At 49.6% G+C, this 18917-nt stretch overlaps 1 long non-coding RNA gene across 1 annotated transcript; it reads right to left on the reverse strand.

Annotated features, from left to right (window-relative positions):
- Positions 1–6615: 6615 nt before the first annotated feature.
- On the reverse strand, positions 6616–11152 carry LOC121485375. Its single transcript, XR_005986266.1, has 3 exons — positions 10991–11152; positions 7646–7829; positions 6616–6665 (listed from the first exon to the last, which is right to left on the reverse strand). It is a non-coding gene; the product is annotated as an uncharacterized LOC121485375 (long non-coding RNA).
- Between the last annotated feature and the right edge of the window lie 7765 nt (positions 11153–18917).

An 18917-nucleotide genomic window follows, 5' to 3' on the forward strand; every position in this document is an offset into this window, starting at 1 on the left:
TTCAGTGTTCGGTCTTTCCAAGCTTTCTTTGGTTTTGGTTATCAAGAGACAGCCCATCTGTTTGCTGAGGGCTCTCACTTCCCCACCCTTGACTCCGTGCTATCACACTCACTATGTTTCTGGGCATCGCAGAGATCGCCGAGCCTGTGTACAGGTGCATGTTCGGGTGTGCCTCCGCACCAGTCTGCCCAGCTGTCCAAGTGTGCATCTGCACATCTCCGTGTGGATGTGACCGCGTGTGATAATTCCCGTGTTTGCCTTAAGTTGTCCCCATGCACACGTGAATGTGTCCAGTTGTGCGTGCTGGAGGATCCCCACTGAGGACACTGAGCACTCATCTACCAGGTTTTAATGTCCAGCAACATGACAACATCAACACAGCTGGCTGGACGTCGAGCTGTTTCACCACTTCCCTGGCTTTGTCCAGACCTGATACATGTACCATAATGTCTCAGACTCCCGTCCTCCCTTCCCAGCCTGCCCTGAGTCCCCAGAGGACCCTTGTATGCTACACCCAGGACTTTCCCAGAAGGGCTGAGGGTGTCTGATCTTGGGAGCTTCCACTGAATCGCAGCCCCTTAATCAATCTGTGAGCTGCCAGGCCAGGTCCTGTGTTAAGAGCCAGGGATACAGAAATGAGTAAGACATAGTCTCGTTTTTAGGAAACGCACCCTCTAGTCAGGGAGGAAGGCCTGGACACGACTAATCATGTTCAAAGGCAGACTCTGATAAGATCGTGGGAGCACAGAGAAAGGAGACACTAATGCCCCCCGAGGAGCCCAGGATGGTTTCATTGAGCTGGCACTTAGCTAGGATTGGAGCAGAATTTTGACAAGAGAATGTGCCGAATAGCATTCTACGCAGAGCGATGATACGTTCGGAGATCTAAAAGTGAGAAAGCCCACAGTGTCTGCCTTCTGTAGGACGAGGGTGTTGCAGGACTCCAGGGGGGTGCCATCACATAGAATTCAGTGTGAACAGTGGTACCCCCGAAAGTTGTGCAGTGGTGTGGTCCCGCCCTTCTTATCTGTGTTTTCATCAGTCTGTGCCCCCAGCCTTACTCATGTTACCCCAATCCAGTTCCAAATAGGAGAGAATGCCTAAAGTGGGGTTCAAAGAACACAAGAGAACATGCTATGAGTGAGGCTTGGGAGAGTCCTCTGGAAAACCAACCTGGTCTGTGAGGATAAAGTCAGAATGGGTCGTTGAGAGTGATTTCGGATTCTTTCTTTGAATCACTTGCTTGGCAAACATTCATCTGTTCTCTAGGAAGAGACAGGCACCGAAGAGGAGAATCTCATTTGTTCGTGATGATTTGGGTTTGTGTTTCTTTAAGTATGTTCCTAAAACAATAAACAGTCTAGAGATTCTGAGATCAAAGAAAAGTTCCTGGAATCAAATACATCTAGAAAATATGTGTAAACAAAGCAAACAGTTTCCTGTACTACAATAGTTATCAGCGCCTTGAAAATCTTAATATACTCTGTGAATCTCCATGAGTGGGATATGGCTAGCAAGATTTATTTAAACGATTGTCCCCCCGTATATTCCCACAGGACTGGTAAGGTTGGTTAAAACCTTCCTGGAGAAACCCAGGATCAGGGATAGAAGTTCTAGGAGTCACCAGGAGAGCAGCAAACTGGGGGAAAGGATTCATAAACTTATGGGTAGATGGTGTGGTGAGGAGACACGTCATCTATCTCACTTCACCCAGGAAGACTTCCTAGAAGAGGTGTGGTCTTGGGAACCGTTGAGAGAAGAAAGGGCAATCTCAAGGGGCTGCAGCTTAATCTGTGTCACATGAAAGCAAACAGGTATTTGAGGGAATAATCATGCAGCAAAATGCCATGGACTTAAGTATCTGTTAGAACATGCCTTGAGGGAAGGATCAAGAGGAAGGTGGAAGCCCAGGTCTTGCCCGCTCTCGAGGAGCACCCAGCCTGATGGAGCAAGCATAACCTCTTCCTTCTGGGAGCTCCTAGCCCAATGGTGGCATGAGGAAATGATGGCTTCCAAGATACTGGACGTCGGGCAACAAAGGTCACAGACACCCGAGAGGCAGGAAGCAAACAAAGCAAGCCCTACACTTGCCTCAGTTTACTGCCTAGAGAGAATTTCTAAGCCATGGAAAGGGAAATGGAGAATGAGACCAGCAGATTTTGTGAGTGAGGAGAAGGAGCTGCAAGTCTGGGGAGACCCAGGCAGCTACAGTACGCAAGAGAGCACCAGGAGGAGAGAGTTGCATGGAGAGAGAGCTCTGGAAATCTCCAAGTTTTCAGCAGAGCGCTGACCTGCATAGGTGGGTAAGGAATCTACTCACAGATGGGGAAAGAACCATCCAAACAGATGAAGGAAAGAATGCCCAGAGCTCACCCACGGCCAGGAATACTCCCTATTCCCACCAGTCAGACTGGAAATGTTCATAATTTGTGGGTAGAGTACTCAGAAAGATCTTCAGTAGTGGAACGTAATTAGCCCTAGACTAAATACTGCTTTCATCTCACCTAACAAGTCTTAAAGGCGTGAAGGGATAAAATTACTGCATCCCAGAACAAATTCAAGAATATTTATCACAGGGATGCCTGGGTGGCTCAACGGTTGAGTCTTTGCCTTTGGCTCAGGGCATGATCCTGGAGTCTCAGGATCAAGTCCCACATCAGGCTTCTTGCATGGAGCCTGCTTCTCCCTCTGCCTATGTCTCTGCCTCTGTGTGTTTTTTTCATGAATATATAAATAAAATCTTAAAAAATAAAGATTAAAAAAAGAATATTTATCACAATACAAAAAGTATCTAGCACCCAACAAAGTAAAACTTACAATGCCTGGCATCCAATAAAAAATTACCAGGCATGCAAAGAAGCAGGAAAATATAATCCATAAGAAAATGAGAAGAAAAAAAAAAAAGAAAGAAAATGAGAAGAAAAATAGTCATTGAAACTGGCCCAGAACCCCCAATTCAGGTGACAACTGTCCTAGTTTGCCAGGGAATATCCTGGTTTTAGCAGTGAGAGTGGTGCAGCCCAGGAAACCCCCTAGGTCCCAGGAAAACTAGGACGATTGGTCACTCCACCTACAACTAACACCATAATCGTACTTCATGGTGAAAGACTGAATGTCTTTTCCCTGAGGCTGGGTGCATACCAGAACATCCACTCTCAACATTTTCATTGTGTTGGAGATTCCAGCAGATGCATAAGGCAAGGAAAAGAAATCCCTATTGGAAAGAAAAAAATAAAACTGTCTTTTATTCTCAGGTGACATGAAGAAAATCAGGTTGTTGACTCGACAAAAAAGCATTAAACTAACAAGTGAGTTTAATGAGATTGCAAGATACAGGTAAGTATCTGCAAGGCAATTGCATTTCTATATGCTAGCAATGAACAATCAGAATTGATATTAAAATGGCAATACCCTTTTCAATAGTTTCAAAATATCTCTAAAAGGTATAAACATGACAATAGATATGAAACCATATATGTTGAAAACTACAAAACACCGATGAAAGAAATTAAAGATCTAGGTAAATGGAGAAACATACCTCATTTATAGTTTGGAAGACACAATATTGTTAAGATGTTAATACTCCCCAAATAGATACAACACAATCTTTAAAAAAAAATCCCAATAGTCATTTTGGTAGAAATTGACATGCTAATTCTAAAATTCATATGGAGGGGTGCCTGAGTGGCTCAGTTGGTAAAGTGTCTAATTCTTGATTTCCACTCAGGTCACGGTCTCAGGGTCCTGGGATCGAGCCCCACATCAGGCTCCATGCTGGGCGTGGAGCCTGCTTGAAGATCCTCTTTCTCCTTCTGCCCTACTCCCTTCCCTCTTTCTTTCTCTCTCAAAAAGATTTTATAAATAAATAAATAAATAAATACATAAATAAATAAATACAATTCATGTGGAATTACAAAGGAACTCGAATAGCCAAAACAACTTTGGAAAAGAACAAAGTTGGAAGACTAACGCTATTTGATTTCATAACTTATTATAAAGCTGTAGTAGCCAAATAGACCCACACATAGGTGCATGTAGTGGGCTGACTTCTGTTCCCCCCTCTGCCTAGAGCATATGTCCACCCAGAACCTATGAATGTGATCTTATTTGGAAAAAGGGTCTGTGCAGATGTAATTAAGTTAAAGATCTTAAGATGAGAATGTTCTGGGTTTAGGATAGGCCCTAAATCCAATGACAGGTGGTATGCTTATAAGAAGAGAAAACCCAAAAATAAATAAATAAATAAATAAATAAATAAATAAATAAATAAATGGGAAAACCCTGAGAGATACTGAGGAGGAGGCCAGTAAAGACAGGGGCAGAGATTGGGGTTATGCTTCCACCAACCAAGGAATGTCTGGTGCCACTAGAAGCTGGAAAAGATAAGAGAGAGTTCTCCACTCTACCGTCTTGGGGTTGTGGGTGAGAGGGCTGCCTGCCAACACCTTGATTCCAGACTCTGGACCTCCGGAACTGTAAGATAATTCATTTCTATTGTTTTAAGTACCCCAGATTGTGGTATTTTATTAGGCAATCCTAGGACATAAATATATAACTGATTTTCTACAAAGGTGCAAAGGTAATTCAGTGAAGAAAAAAAGAGTCTTTTCAACAAATGGTGCTGCAACAGTTGGATATAAATATGCAGATAAATAAACTTGGACTCATGCCTTTCGGCATATATAAAAATTAACTCAAAATGGATCATCAATCTAAATGTAAAACCAAATCTGTAAAATATCTGGAAGAATTCATAAGAGAAAACCTTTGTGACCTTCTTGCAAGCAAAGATTTCTTAGCACACTCTATAAAATTAAATATTAATAAACTTCTTAGAAAGAAATCCTGTGCTCTTCCTTAGACCCTGTTAAGAGAATGAAAAGACAAGTCACAGACTGTGGCGTGTATATCTGATAAAGGATTTAGTTATATGTTTTAAAACTCTCAAAACTCAGGGATCCCTGGGTGGCGCAGCGGTTTGGCGCCTGCCTTTGGCCCAGGGCGCGATCCTGGAGACCCGGGATTGAATCCCACGTCGGGCTCCCGGTGCATGGAGCCTGCTTCTCCCTCTGCCTATGTTTCTGCCTCTCTCTCTCTCTCACTGTGTGCCTATCATAAATAAATAAAATTTAAAAAAAATAAAAATAAAAAAATAAAACTCTCAAAACTCAATAATTTAAAAAAAAACCAACTCAATCTTAAAAATAGACAAAGATGCAAATCGACAAGCCACCAAAGAAGGTATACAGATGGCAAATAGGAACATGAAAAGATGCTCAAAATCATTAGTCGGGGAAACGCAAATCAAAACCACAAGCTACTACTGAACATCTATTAGAATGTACAAAATTAAAGGGCTTCAGTAGCAAATGCTGGCAAGAATGCGGAGCAACTGGAATTCTCACGTGCTGCTGGTGGGAATGTAAAATGGCTCAAGCACTTTGGAAAATGGTGAGGTAATTTCTTAAATAAACACGCACGTATCATGTGAGCCTGCTATTCCACGCCTAGGTGCTTCCCCAGAAGAAATGAAAGCATCTGTCCACGCAAAGGCTTGCACACAAATGCCCATCCACACTTGAGTGGATACACAAATTACAGAATTAAAAGGAAAGGAACAGGTGATACACGTGACAATGGATGAATCTCAAAATAATTATGGAGAGCGAACGAATCTGGACCAAAAGAGGGCATAATGTTCCCTTCCATTTACATAAAATTCTAGTAAATGAAATGAATGTATAACAGCAAAAAGCAGATCAGTGGTTGCCTGGGATGGGCACAGGGGTGCAGAGGGGAGGGGGCTGGACATGTATCTCCTGGTAATGGTGTCATGGGTGTGTACACATGTCAGAAGTTCTCAAAGTGCACACGTCAAAGTGCAGTATATTGTATGTCAATTAAACCTCGATGAAGCTGTGGAGCAGAAAAGAAAAACTGTTATTTCCTGCATTCCCAGCATTAGTGCTTGCAGCCACTGCCTCCCCATGGAGGATGGAGGGAAGAAGGGGCGAGAGGCTGAGGGGTCCCACAGGCCCCACTCCCAGGACAGGGGTCCCAGGAACCCACCCACACCCATAACACACCCTGGGGACAGGAGGCCGCCCTGTCCCCACCCCTCAGCCCCTGCATCGGGAGTCTGTCTGCACTTGCTTGCAGTCTGGCCGGAGGGCCAAGTTAGCCGGGAATGAGGTCATTAGAGTCCTTAGAGCAAGATCCTGAGAGAATTAGTACAAACGTCAGAAAACATTTGGTACAACAGATGCTGTAAAAACCCCTTGGAGTAATCTCCTTTTTTTTTCTTGTTTCATTAGTGTTTGCTGCCCACCTGCAGCTGGATCTTTCCACAGGATGCGGGGAGAGGGCTCTGCTCAGTTGCCGTCCTGCAGTCCTGGAGGGGGTGCTATGAGGAGGAGAGCGTCCAGGGACCCGGGCTTCACTCTGATGACACCCCAACATAACTGGACCATACTCAGATTTTCAAGGATGCGATTTTGCGGGACGCCTGGGGGGCCCAGCGGTTGAGCGTCTGCCTTTGGATCAGGGCCTGATCCCGGATTCCTGGGATCGAGTCCCACATGGGGATCCTTGCAGGAGCCTGCTTCTCCCTCTGCCTGTGTCTCTGCCTCTCTCTGTGTGTCTCTCGTGAATAAGTAAATAAAAACCTTAAAAAAAGGGGGGGGGATGCGATTTTTCTGTTAGGTTGCTTATTACATGTAATTACATTTATAGTTTCATAAGGCTTTTTTTTTTTTTTTTTTTAAGAAAATTGCTACCTAACTAGAAGATAAGGCCTTTTGCAATCACATTCCCAGAAACCTCACTGCAGGGCTTGGAGGTAGTTTCTTCTGTTAAGAAATTCAGAAATTCCCCTGCACTAGACCAATCTGGTTTATATCAAAACAGAGTTCAGCTCAGCCTTCTGCTACGTAAACGACTCAGAAAGTCCAGCCTGCTGTGGATAAATGATTCCAAATTCAAAATGATCAGAGTCCACATGGTTGGCAAACTTCAGCAGTTCTGCTGGGACCCGGGTGTTCAGGTCAACAAGCCTTAAGGAATTCCTCTGTCTTGGGGGGTAGATTCCCAAGGTCCTGGAAAGATTCCCCTGCCTTACACTTCCCCACCCTCTTCCCATCACCCCTGTCCTCTTTCTCTGAAAAGTAGATCTGCTAACCCAGCCCTTCCCTCCCTGTTCAGCGTGAAACACTAATGAGAGTAGGAGCTGATGCAGGGCACTGGGGTGGCCAGGCACCCATGGGAACCCTTTGTGTACATCCCCCAGCAGATCCTTACAACGTCCCCCTGGGATGGGTAGTATGGTTACTCCTGAATTATGAAAGAGTAAACTGAGGCAAATAGAGCTGGGGTGAGGGTACAGAGTTCCCAGTTTATGTATTTAGTTAGTTTTTTACATTTAAAATTTTGGCAAATCACATATAACATGAAATTTACCTCCTTAGCTGTTTTTAAGTGTGCTAGTGTGCTGTTCACATTGTTCGGCACCAACCTCCAAAACTCTTTTCATCTTGCAAAGCTGAAACTCTGTCCCCCTTAAACACCTCCGCTTCACTTCCCCCTCTGCCCAGCCCCTGGCCACCAGCATTCCACTCTCTGTGTCTCCGAACTGGACAACTCTAAGTACCTCATGTAAGTGGAATCATCCGGTATTTGTCCTTCTGTGGAAGACTTCCAGTCTTCAAGATTCGTCCATGTTCTACGGTGTCAGAATTTTCCAGAGTTTCCGTTTTGCAAGCTTAGTTCTGGAGTTGGGTGGTGGTGGCTTGCCCCGCGGTATGAATGTATTGCACGCCACTGACCCACATACCCTGAAATAGTTAAAATGGCAAGTGTGTATTTTACCACAAAGAACACAATAGCAACGGTGACAGGTAGAGGTGCCCAAGGGCATGAGGAGATGGCAGTCCCAACCCAGGGGGGCGAGCTCCTGCGTCCGGGCCCTTGCACCGTGCTCTACATGCACTCTCTCTCGGAAGAGACATCACCCAGACCAAGCCTGAGGCCCCGAGTCCTCCCAGGACAACCAGATGCGAGGGTGGCTGGAGCAGCAATGGGCAGTCGTCCTGGGCTTTCAGGGGGAGACAGCATTAGAGGCTGGGGGGCAATGGAGTCAGAAGACAAAAGACAGAAGGCCAGTGTGCGGGGAGGGTTAGCGGGCTCACAACTGAAGGCCTGGGGGGCCCCAAGTGACCCATGAGGGGGACAGGCTGGGGAGAGAGGTTGTGTGAAGGTGGGGGTGCCAAGAAGCCACACTGAGTGAGGGGCCTGGGTGAGGCTTAGGGGAGGACGGCCACCTGCTGCCCTTACCTCCTCCCTTACCTCTGAGGAGCAGAGGAGCAGAGGAGCAGAGAGACATGTCTCCCCAAGTGGCATCTGACCCTCTTTCTCGGGGAGGGAACAGAAGAAGAGGGGACAGGCACGGGGAGGGAGAGGGTCAAGGACCTGGGTGCACACAATGGTCCACTCAGCACAGACCCCTCCATCCCTCTCCAGGTGTCTTAGCCATGACTGTGCCCTGACTTGGGGGGGAGGGGGTTCTTCCCCACATTCCATCCCCCTTTGAGATAAGAAGTAGATTACCACTCCAAGTGTCTTTTTTTTTTTTTTTTTTTTAGATCTTATTTATTTATTTAAGAGAAACACAGAGAGAGGCAGAGACATAGGCAGAGGGAGAAGCCAGCTCCCTTTGGGGAACCCGAAGTGGAACTCGATCCCAGGACCCTGGGATGACGACCGGAGCCAAAGGCAGATGCTCAACCACTGAGCCACCCAGGCATCCCTCAAAGTGCCTTTTTCATAAACAATTTTTGATCAGTTTTTAAGAATCCAGATAATAAAAGAGACATAGAAATAATAAAATAAAAACAAGGACGATCAGAGGAAAATATATATCTGAATGTAAGGTTGACAGCAACATATATAACCTTTTATTTTCTCTCTCTGATTTGTCCATGGCTGGGCATAACTTTTGTCTGGGGTGTGAGTGCTCCCACCCCATTTTGTGAACCCCGGAGGGGAATCTTGCTGGTTATCTCTGTATAGGGCTTGGGGTGGATCACAGCTGGGAAGGGGATCAGAGCCCACCACAGACGGGAAACCTGTTGAAAGCAGAACAGGGAGGTGTCACTGGTGCAGACCAGGCCAAAGCCCTTGGCCCCCAGGGAGGCCACTCTATCCCAGCCTCCTCATGACCCTGACATATTGGCCCAACAATTGGATTACCTCCCAGGGAATGTTGGGAAGGAACTAGGGAAAAGCCTCAGTCCTCCAATGAGACATGTGGGCCCCACCTCGGCCCCTGTGCAAGAGGAGGCTGAGCTGTCCCTGGCCCGGCTGTACCATGTAAGCCGGCCTGGGAGTCTTCATGTCATGCCCCCACCCCCACCCCCACGTCCAGCATCACCCAGCTAAAACTTCCTGTTGGAGGAGGGGGACAGGGCAGGAAAGGCACGTACTGGGCATGAGCTCTGTGCTTTTGCATGTCTCCCTTGGCTTTTCTGAACTGCTTGGGGTGCCTGTCCCCAGCAGTGGTAAAGCTGGTTCAAGCACCGAGCTATATACAACCTCCTACTCTCTGGGTCACAAGTTGAGGTGCTCAAGGAGCGACATAATCACGAAGTCAGTGCGGCAGCAGGAGCACCGAGGATCGTTCTCCGGCCCTCCCTGGTCTCTGGAGCCCTGGAGTGCCTGGCCGCCTAGGAAATCCTTATGGCTCCCCCGACTTCATACACATACCTACTTGTCACCTTGCTCTTGCCCTCCAAAGCCTCTCCTCCCCAAAATGCCACCAGGCTTCCTTGTTTGGATCCTGCCGAGGCCCTGGGTTTGCACTGTCTGATGGGGTAATGACAGGTGTGCGTGTATAACCTTATCTTAGGCCACACTTCCTGGAGCAAGTCGGGGCCCAGATTCCTGACAACTCTTGGCTTACAAACCCTCGGGCCTATAGAGCCCTGGGCAAGGCAGCCTCACCAGTTCTGCTGGGTGACAGAGAGACCGAGCCAGCCAGGCAGCCAGTTCGAGAGAAGGCATGGGTCACACTGAGGGTTTCTAACAAGCTACTGATGCTCCAAAGCTTCGGGTAGGAAGGCCTGCCCTCCATAACCAGATAGGAGAATAATAATTATAATAAAGAATAACTAGCTAGTGTTTACGGTCTTTGTACCGGATCCCACACTCACACACATGATCTAATATCCTATTCACAACTTTAGATGTCAGTGGTAGAGATTAGGTGCTTTTTTAAAACAAAACAAAACAAAAAACAACAACAACAACAAAAACAAAACAAAAAAAGCTTTTTTTTATTTATTCATGAGAGACAGAGAGAGGCAGAGACACAGGCAGAGGGAGAAGCAGGCTCCCTGCCGGGAACCTGATGTGGAAGTCAATCCCAGGACCCCGGATCATGACTCAACACTGAGTCATCCAGGTGCCCCAGGTGCTTTTTAAAGATACCCTTATTAAATATAAGAGGACAACACCTCAGTAAGCAGAAGGCCAGTTCTCAAACTGCACCCTGCTCGTCCCCAGAGTGATGCTTGTCCCCAGGATGAGTGTTTCTCAGTTCCCAGGAAGCCCCAACCCAGAGTTCCTGATTCAGTAGGTCTGGGGTGGGGCCTGAATTTGCATCTCTCAGAAGGTCGAAGGTGGCACTGGTGATCCCAGGAGGCACTCTTTGACCTGCACTACCCTGCACTCCACTTGTGACACCCAACCTCCTGCAGAGACCCCCTGAGGCTCTCAAAACCCTCTGGTATTGTCACCTTGTGGTCTTTATCTAGAAAATGCAGTCCCTGTGGGTATCACACACCCATGCCACCTGGGCCAGAGAGTCCCTCCGTCCTCTCCCAAAAACAGGGCTTGCAGAGGGACCAGGCACAAACCGAGGTCCCCATCTATACCCAAGATGCACTACTTTTCATGACTAGCAAAACACTTGACAGCTGACAAGGCTGTTTATACATACCTGAGCCGTCTTCGTGCTCACATGGAAGCAGATGGAGCTGGGTCAGGGTCAGGGCTCACTGGGACACCAGGAGGAGTGGGACAGGGCAGGCAATGCACGTACTGGTCATGAGCTCTGTGTGTGTGCGTGTGCACGTCTCCCTTGGCTTTTCTGAACTGCTTGGGGCGCCTGTCCCCAATGCTGTGATGGACGGACACCTCATTGCCGTCATTGCAGCATCTGGCACATCACTGATGCTGACCTCAGTGCTGTGTGTGACGAGTGTCCTGGCCTCCCACTGCAGCAAAATGCCCTGAAGACAGGCCTTTTGTCGGCCTCATTCCCCGCTGCGTGCCCAGTGACTGGCTCATGGAATGTGGACAAGAAAAATGAACCGAATGTCCAAGTAAACAGATGGACAGTGGACAAGCCCATGAATAAGTGACCGGACAAACTGAGAGATCGTGGACAGGCTGGGGAGTAGGAATGCCTGCGACTTGCTGAGAAGCTGGAATGTCCACTTGGCCAAACAGATAAAGCAGAAGAAAAGCTGTTCTGGGACCCTCGGCCTCCCCTTCCACCTTCTCGAAAGAGGTCACCTTTGCACAGGGCTGAAAGGCATAGCCTGGCGCGGCCTGGCCGGACAGGAATCCGGACAGAGGTGTAGTAGTCCACTGGGGCTGCCGGTACAGACAGCACAAACTGGGGGCCTGGGTGGCTCAGCCGTTGAGCATCTGCCCGGCCCATGATCCTGGGGTCCTGGGATTGAGTCCCACATCGGGCTCCCTGTGTGGAGCCTGCTTCTCCCTCTGCCTATGTCTCTGCCTGTGTCTCTGCCTGTCTCTGTGTGTCTCATGAACAAATAAATGAAATCTTTAAAAAAAGAGAGAGAGAGAAAGAAGAAAGAAAGAAAGAAAGAAAGAAAGAAAGGAGAAAGAAAGAAAGAAAGAAAGAAAGAAAGAAAGAAAGAAAGAAAGAAAAAGAAAGAAAGAAAGAAAAAAGAAAAAAACAAATAGCACAAACTGGGTGGCTGAATCAAGAAACCGTCCCAAGAGTGCTGGAGGCCACAGGTCCAAGATCTGGGTGTCAGCAGAGTTGGTGTCTCCTTTAAGTCTCTGCGGAAAATAGATTAAAAGTGAAAGTGAGACCGTGGGAAGACCCACAGGGCTTGGCCCCCAGCAGTGGGCGTGAAGTCTTTTGTAGCTGCACCTGCTCCCCGGGGTGGATAGATAAGGGCTGAGGGCTGGGGGCCCCAGGGGGCCCGGGGCACCGGTCCCAGCTTGCAGGTGCTGCGTGCTGGACACACTCTCCTCCCACAGGCTCCTCCTGAGCCCGCCCCCCGCACCCCTGGCCAGAGCCGAAGTGGCCACAGAAACAAATAGCTCTTGCCGGTCTTGCAGACTTCCCCTCTGGCGCTTCCTGTCCTGGGTGCAAATTGCAACACTGCCCCCCTCCCTGCCCCCCTTCCTCGTGTGGCCCAGGAAGAAAGGACCCAGGGGGGCCAGCTGAGCACCTGCGGTGCCACCCCTTCTGGGCCTTTCCTCATGCCCTCATTCCAGACCCTTTGCTTCCTGCAAAGACCCATCATGGCACAGGGCGCGGGGAACAGGGGACACCTCTCACTTGCTTCTGTATTGTAATTTCCTTTTTCGTTCAAGCAGGCTCAGTAAATGCCTTTTTAACGCTTTTACCACCAGCTCCTAAGGAACGCAGCCACCAATAATTCCGGAAGACAAATCATCTAGTGGAGAACTGCTTTTGATCCCAGGCATCGTTCCTAGTTCCTAACTTAGTGATTGAAGGCAAAATGTAACCAGTTCGGGATTCAGCAGAATCCAAAGTCATGAAAATAGCCAGGCCCTTCCCACCCACCCATAGCTGGTGTCCACCTGCCTGTGAGCCCCTGCTCACCTCACTCTGCCCAGGACACCCCTTCTGCTCCACCCTCCCGGGCTTCCACACGGTCAGATGCCTGCTGCGGACTCCACATCTCTATGTCTCTCCTCCCCAGACCGTCTGTCCTCTGCGCAAAGGAGTCTCCAGTGCGAGGGCCCGACCTCCGCCTGCACAGGCCGTGCCTCCTTCCTGCCAACGTCCACGCGGCACCGTCATTCACCCAGGAACCTGGTTGTCTGTCTCCACTCCTCCCTCCCATTTACTGCACACACTCGAGTCACGGTGTCTCAGTTGTTCTATCTTCTAAATGGGACCAGATGGTGTCCTCTCCTCTCCATGGCCATTGCCTTGGTTTAGGGGCCTTCAAATGCCCTGGATCCCACCGTAACCTCTACTTTGGATGCCCTGCCTCTGAGCGTAAAATCTTTCTCCAACCCGAGGTGATCCATGTCAATGCACATCTGATTATGCTCCCCATCCTTCTGCTGAGAACCCTTCGGGGGCTCCCTGTCACCGTCAGGAAGGAGCACAACCTCCCAAGATTCAGGAACTTTTAAGGCTTGCGTCAGCCTCTTGCTACAGTAGCATTTTGCACACCTCAGGGCTGCCCTTCTGTTCCCTATGCCTATGTTCCCACACGCTGGCCTCAGCTCCCTGGCTAACTCCTACATGACCTTCAAAACCCAGCTGAAGGGTCAATCGGGTCCTGAGACATGGTCAGGAACCGTCTGTCCCCAGAAAGCAGGAGTTTGCTGTTACTCTTTCAGAAATGGGGTCAAGGTTTCTATATTCGGACACTGTACATCTGAGCACCCCAAGGGTTTGGGTTCTCTAGAGTCTAGTCTCTCACCATCCACTCTTTCTTTCCCATCTCCACCCCCTACCCCCAAAAGAGTGCTGGCCCATGTAGGTGAGGGGCCAGGTGTCCCTGTCACCCTTCAGTGCCTTCTAGAGAGAGGGAAGGGCATCCTCGTCAGGTGACAGGCAGGATGCAGAGAGAGGGCAGGGCTGAGCACTAGGCTCTCCTCCTAGTGGTTCTGGTCCAGGGATGCCCCTCAGCACCACCTGGGGGGCCCTCCCTCCCCAGAGACCCTGCTGCAGGAGGTCCCAGGTGTGGTCCTGGCATTTTCATTTTTAAGAAAACAGGCCCCATAGGGCTTCTGATCCACACTCAAGTGGAGAGCCGTAGGATATTGAGGTCAGACATGAGGAGTCGAAAATATCTTCCTGCTAATCATACCTGGTTAAGGTGCTAACATTCTGACGTGTTCATCTTTTTCCCTGTGTAAGTCAGAGCAGATGCGAGGCCAGTCCTCCGACTCTGCTTTCCCTGTTCTCAGGGAGGAAAGGCTGGCCGTGCTGTCCTGCAGGCTCCTGGCCCGACCAGAACCTTCCCTGAGAGATGTCACTGACCACCTGCTTGCCGCTGGGATGCTTTCAAATCGGTCGAGCACCTTCCTGGCCTTCCCAAAGCTTGGACTCCGTTCTAACTGGGGGCTCCCAGGGAAGGGTGCCTCAGAAGCAGATGCTGTCCACCTTGAGCAAAGCGAGCCTGGAAGTCATTGTTCTCGAGCTGCTGTTCCTGGCTTGATCCTGTTCGGGAGTCACCTGAGCTCTGGGCTAAAGGGCAGATCTGGGGTGCAGCCTGAGAGTCTGCATTTCTAACAAGCTCCCGGACAGGCCGTTGTCACTGTCCGAGGGCCACACACATGCAAGGGTCTGTACCGCTTAGAGACAGCAGCGCTCTGGCTATGAGCAGGTTGGCGTGCTTGCAAAGAGGAGGCTCCACGGCCACGATGACCGTCCCAGTTTGCCTGGGACCAAGGGGTGTCCTGGGACGTGAGGCTTCCAGCGGGACAACCCAGGTCAGCTCCAGGCAGGCCCGGCTGCCCGCCCCACGGCCTGTGTCCCGGTGCAGTAGCTTAGCTGCCTGGGAAAGACTCCAGGATGCTTCCGAAGTAACCAGCAAGATGTTAGACGTGGATTTCAGCACAGATAAAACACAGTAGAGCACTGAGGGCAGGCAGCTTAGACTCCCGGTCACGGTGAAGCGGGGGTGAGAGGGAAGGGACGGGGATGAGAATGACCCGAGGCCGGGGTGCAGGGAAGGGCTCCCGTTCCTGCAGGAGCCAGCTGGGATTGGCCTTGATTGCACAAGATGTCATTTGGTCTCGGTTGTCAGAGGCTAGACCATTAAAAATCCCATTCAAGGGGCACCTGCATGACTCAGTGGGTTCAGTGTCTGCCTTTGGCTCAGGTCATGATCCTGGGATCCTGGGATCGAGCCCCAAGTCGGGCTCCTTGCTCAGTGAGGAGTTTGCTTCTCCCTCTGTCCCTCCCCCCTGCTCCTGCTCAATCTCTCTCTCTCTCTCTCTCTCTCTCTCTCTCTCTCTCTCCCTTTCTCTCAAATAAATAAATAAAATCTTTTAGAAAAAGAACTCTTTAAATTAAAAAAAAAAATCACGTTCAAGTGTGTGCTGGTATATTTGTACAAAAAGCCCGTATCTAAGTCTTAGAGGCCACTTTCTTACCCTCATGCCAATGGCAGATGATGAGGTCCTGCACATAAGTTGCCCTGGTCTCCCTGCCCAGGTGGCTTCTGGACACTGTCACACTGTCACTGGTCTAGTGGCTGTAGCCATTGCTGGTGGGCTCAGGCCTGTCTCCACCCTGCCATGTGACTTGGGCCCTGTGACTTGGGCAGGAAGGGGGTCAGTGTCACCGATCCTCTTCCCCTCACAGCATCAGCAGAGGCTTGAGGGGCCTGAAGGCACCCTGGAGACCTGGGCCCCGCCAATATTTAGCGGAGCCTGGGAAGGCTTTTGAGGCTGCTGCTCCACGAAGGCTCTGGCTACAAGGACTGCAGACAGAATTTTGGGGAACTCAGTCATACTTGGGCCTATGAGTTTTGATTCCTAGAACTCAGAGTACATGGGTTTGGAGATGGCACCCTCTTGGCTGGTTACAGAGAGGCTTCTTAATTACCAAAGGTGTTCAGATCCCTGCAGCTCGACTTTTCTAGCAGTGGTTAGGATGTGAACTTCAGAGCTGGGCGGAACTGAGGGCAAGACTGGCTCTGGCAGGGGCACCCGAGTGGATCAGCGGTTGAGCGTCTGCCCTTGGCCCAGGTCATGATCCCAGGGTCCAGGATCGAGTCCCACATCCGGCTCCCTGCAGGGAGCCTGCTTCTCCCTCTGCCTGTGTCTCTGCCTCTCTCTCTGTCTCTCATGAATGAATACAAAAAAAAAAAAAAAAAAGACTGGCTCTGGCATTTTCTAGCAGTCTGACCTTGGCCAATTAACTTCCAGAGCCTCAGTTTCCTCATGTGTAAAGCAGAGATCATCATAATACTTGGGCTTCAGGGTTGGGGTGCCTCAGCTGGCACCCAGCTACGTTCTGGTCACTGTGTTACAAGCACAGTATCACTGACTGTGGCATGAAAGGATAAAATTACTGCATTCCAGAACAAATTCAAGAATATTTATCACAGGGGCGCCTGGGTGGCTCAGCAGTTGAGCCTTTGCCTTCAGCCCAGGGCGTGATCCTGGAGTCCTGGGATCGAGTCCCACGTCGGGCTCCCTGCATGGAGCCTGCTTCTCCCCCTGCCTGTGTCTCTGCCTCTCTCTCTCTCTCTTTCTCTCTCTCTCTGTCTGTCATGAATAAATAAATAAAATCTAAAACAAAAACAAATGTTTTCTTTTGAAGAATTTTCATTTTATAGAAATTGAATTCCCATATACCCTATACCCGGGTTCTCCTACTGTTGACAGCTTCCATTATTAACTAAAGTCCATACTTGACCCTGATTGCTATAGGTTCGTTTCTTTGTGTGTTTGTTTACCTTATCGTCCTTTTTCTGTTCAAGATCTTTTCCAGGATGATGCCACATGCCTTAGTTGTCATGGCTCCTTCGGGTCTTCTAGACTGGAAATTTCTTAGACAGGACCTGTTTTTGATGCCCTTGACCATTTTAAGTCCTGTGGGCCTTTTTTTTTTTTTCCCCACCAAGCAAAAACCAAGCTTAGGAGGTTGCAGAGCTGCTGACGGGGATTATAAAACCCACTTCTCCATAACCTTCTTGCTCTGATGACGTGCACAGCAAACCCTTTGCTTACCATTAGCACAGAGGTAAAATTCCTTTTTTTTTTTTTTTAAGATTTTATTTATTTATTCATGAGAGACACACACACACACAGAGGCAGAGACACAGGCAGAGGGAGAAGCAGGGTTCGTGCAGGGAGCCCCATGCAGGACTCGATCCCGGGACCCCAGGATTACACCCTGGGCCGAAGGCAGCCAATCAACCCCCCAGCCACCCGGGCACCCCACAGGGGTAAAATTTTGCCACTTGCTGCTAAGGCATGGGCATCACCCCAGAAAAGATCTTGGAACAGAAAAAGGATGATAAGGTAAAAAAACACACAAAGAAACGAACCTATAGCAATCAGGGTCAAGTATGGACTTTAGTTAATAATGGAAGCTGTCAGCAGTAGGGGAACCCGGGTATAGGGTATATGGGAATTCAATTTCTATAAAATGAAAATTCTTCAAAAGAAAACACTGGTTTTTGTTTTTCTTTTTTAAAAGATTGTATTTATTTATTCATGAGAGTCACAGAGAGAGAGAGAGAGAGAGAGAGAGAGAGAGAGAGGCAGAGACACAGGCAGGGGGAGAAGCAGGCTCCATGCAGGGAGCCCGACGTGGGACTCGATCCCGGTCTCCAGGATCACACCCTGAGCTGAAGGCAAAGGCTCAACTGCTGAGCCACCCAGGCGCCCCTGTGATAAATATTCTTGAATTTGTTCTGGAATGCAGTAATTTTATCCTTTCATGCCACAGTCAGTGATACTGTGTATTTATGTATTTGGTCCAGGTTCTGCTTTAACACATCACTGTGGGGAGTCGCTGGGTCTCCCTCCCTGGTGTCCTGGGTCCCCTGACCTGCTTCTGGGTGTCACGCTTTCCACGTGGTTACCAGCTCCTGTCAGCCTGTAGTCCAGCCCCAGCTCCCAGGCCCCCCAGCCCCACTGCCAGGCCTCTCACGTCGAGGATGGCTGCAGGGGGGAGCAGAGAGGGGATCGCAGAACCGGGGGGCTGCCTCCAGCCGGGGCCCCTAAGCAAAGGGGCGATGCCAGATTGTCTCGTTGCAGCCCCAGCCTCCTGTCCGGGGTGGCCCCGCTCACCCCTCGCAGGGAGTCCCCCCGGCTCGCCCATGGGGCAGGGCTTGCTGCGGCCCAGTTGTTCAGGTTTTGAACTTCCCTTTTTCTGTGGCGAGGCTGTGAGGAGGCTACAGCTTTTCCATTTGTAGGAAACTGCCTCGTCCCCAGCTGCACCCTGGCCTCCGTGACGCAAACACACCTGCACACAAATGCCTGCCCACGTGCGGCCGCCCAGTGTGACGGCACTCCCGTGTCTGGACCAGGCTCACCCTGCCCCTGGCTTTGTCCTCCCTGTAGGCCCTTGTTCTAGACTCCTGGCAGCAGTCACGGCATTTCTGAGTGGTCTGGGGAGGCATGGGGGGCTTCCTCAGACATCAGGGAGCCAGACCTCCAAGAATCTGTAGGGTGAGTGGACACATTTCTGCTTTCTCCTCTCCAAAGGAGACCTGGTATGGTGGTCTGAGGTCTCAGGCTCAACCTTTCTGGGCCTCAATATTCTTTCCTGAAAAAATGGGAATAAACCACCATTTCAATTACGAGTATGTGGTGAAGGGTAAAGAGGAGTGAGTAGCCCAGGGTGTGGCACGGGTGAGCGGCCTAATTTGTCATTCCTGGCTCCCCACAGGCCACATCAGTCATGCCAGGTACAACTGGGGCCTCGGTCACCGGATGCTCCAGGGCTGCCCTCCGCTGTTGTCCAGGGTGGAGGACAGTGTGAGGATAGCAACGTGATGACATAACAGCCTGGCACAGGCCTGAAGAGTAATACGGGGACAGTCACCAAAACGTCCTCCAGTTACATCGTCTCTCTGTGCACCACAAGATTGTTCCAGGAAAACGAAAGTGCAAAGAATACGGTTCAAATTAAAACCGTGCCTCAAGAATACTCTAGA

The sequence above is a fragment of the Vulpes lagopus genome, chromosome 1 (genome assembly GCF_018345385.1).
Source record: "Vulpes lagopus strain Blue_001 chromosome 1, ASM1834538v1, whole genome shotgun sequence".
Taxonomy (NCBI): Eukaryota; Metazoa; Chordata; class Mammalia; order Carnivora; family Canidae; genus Vulpes; species Vulpes lagopus.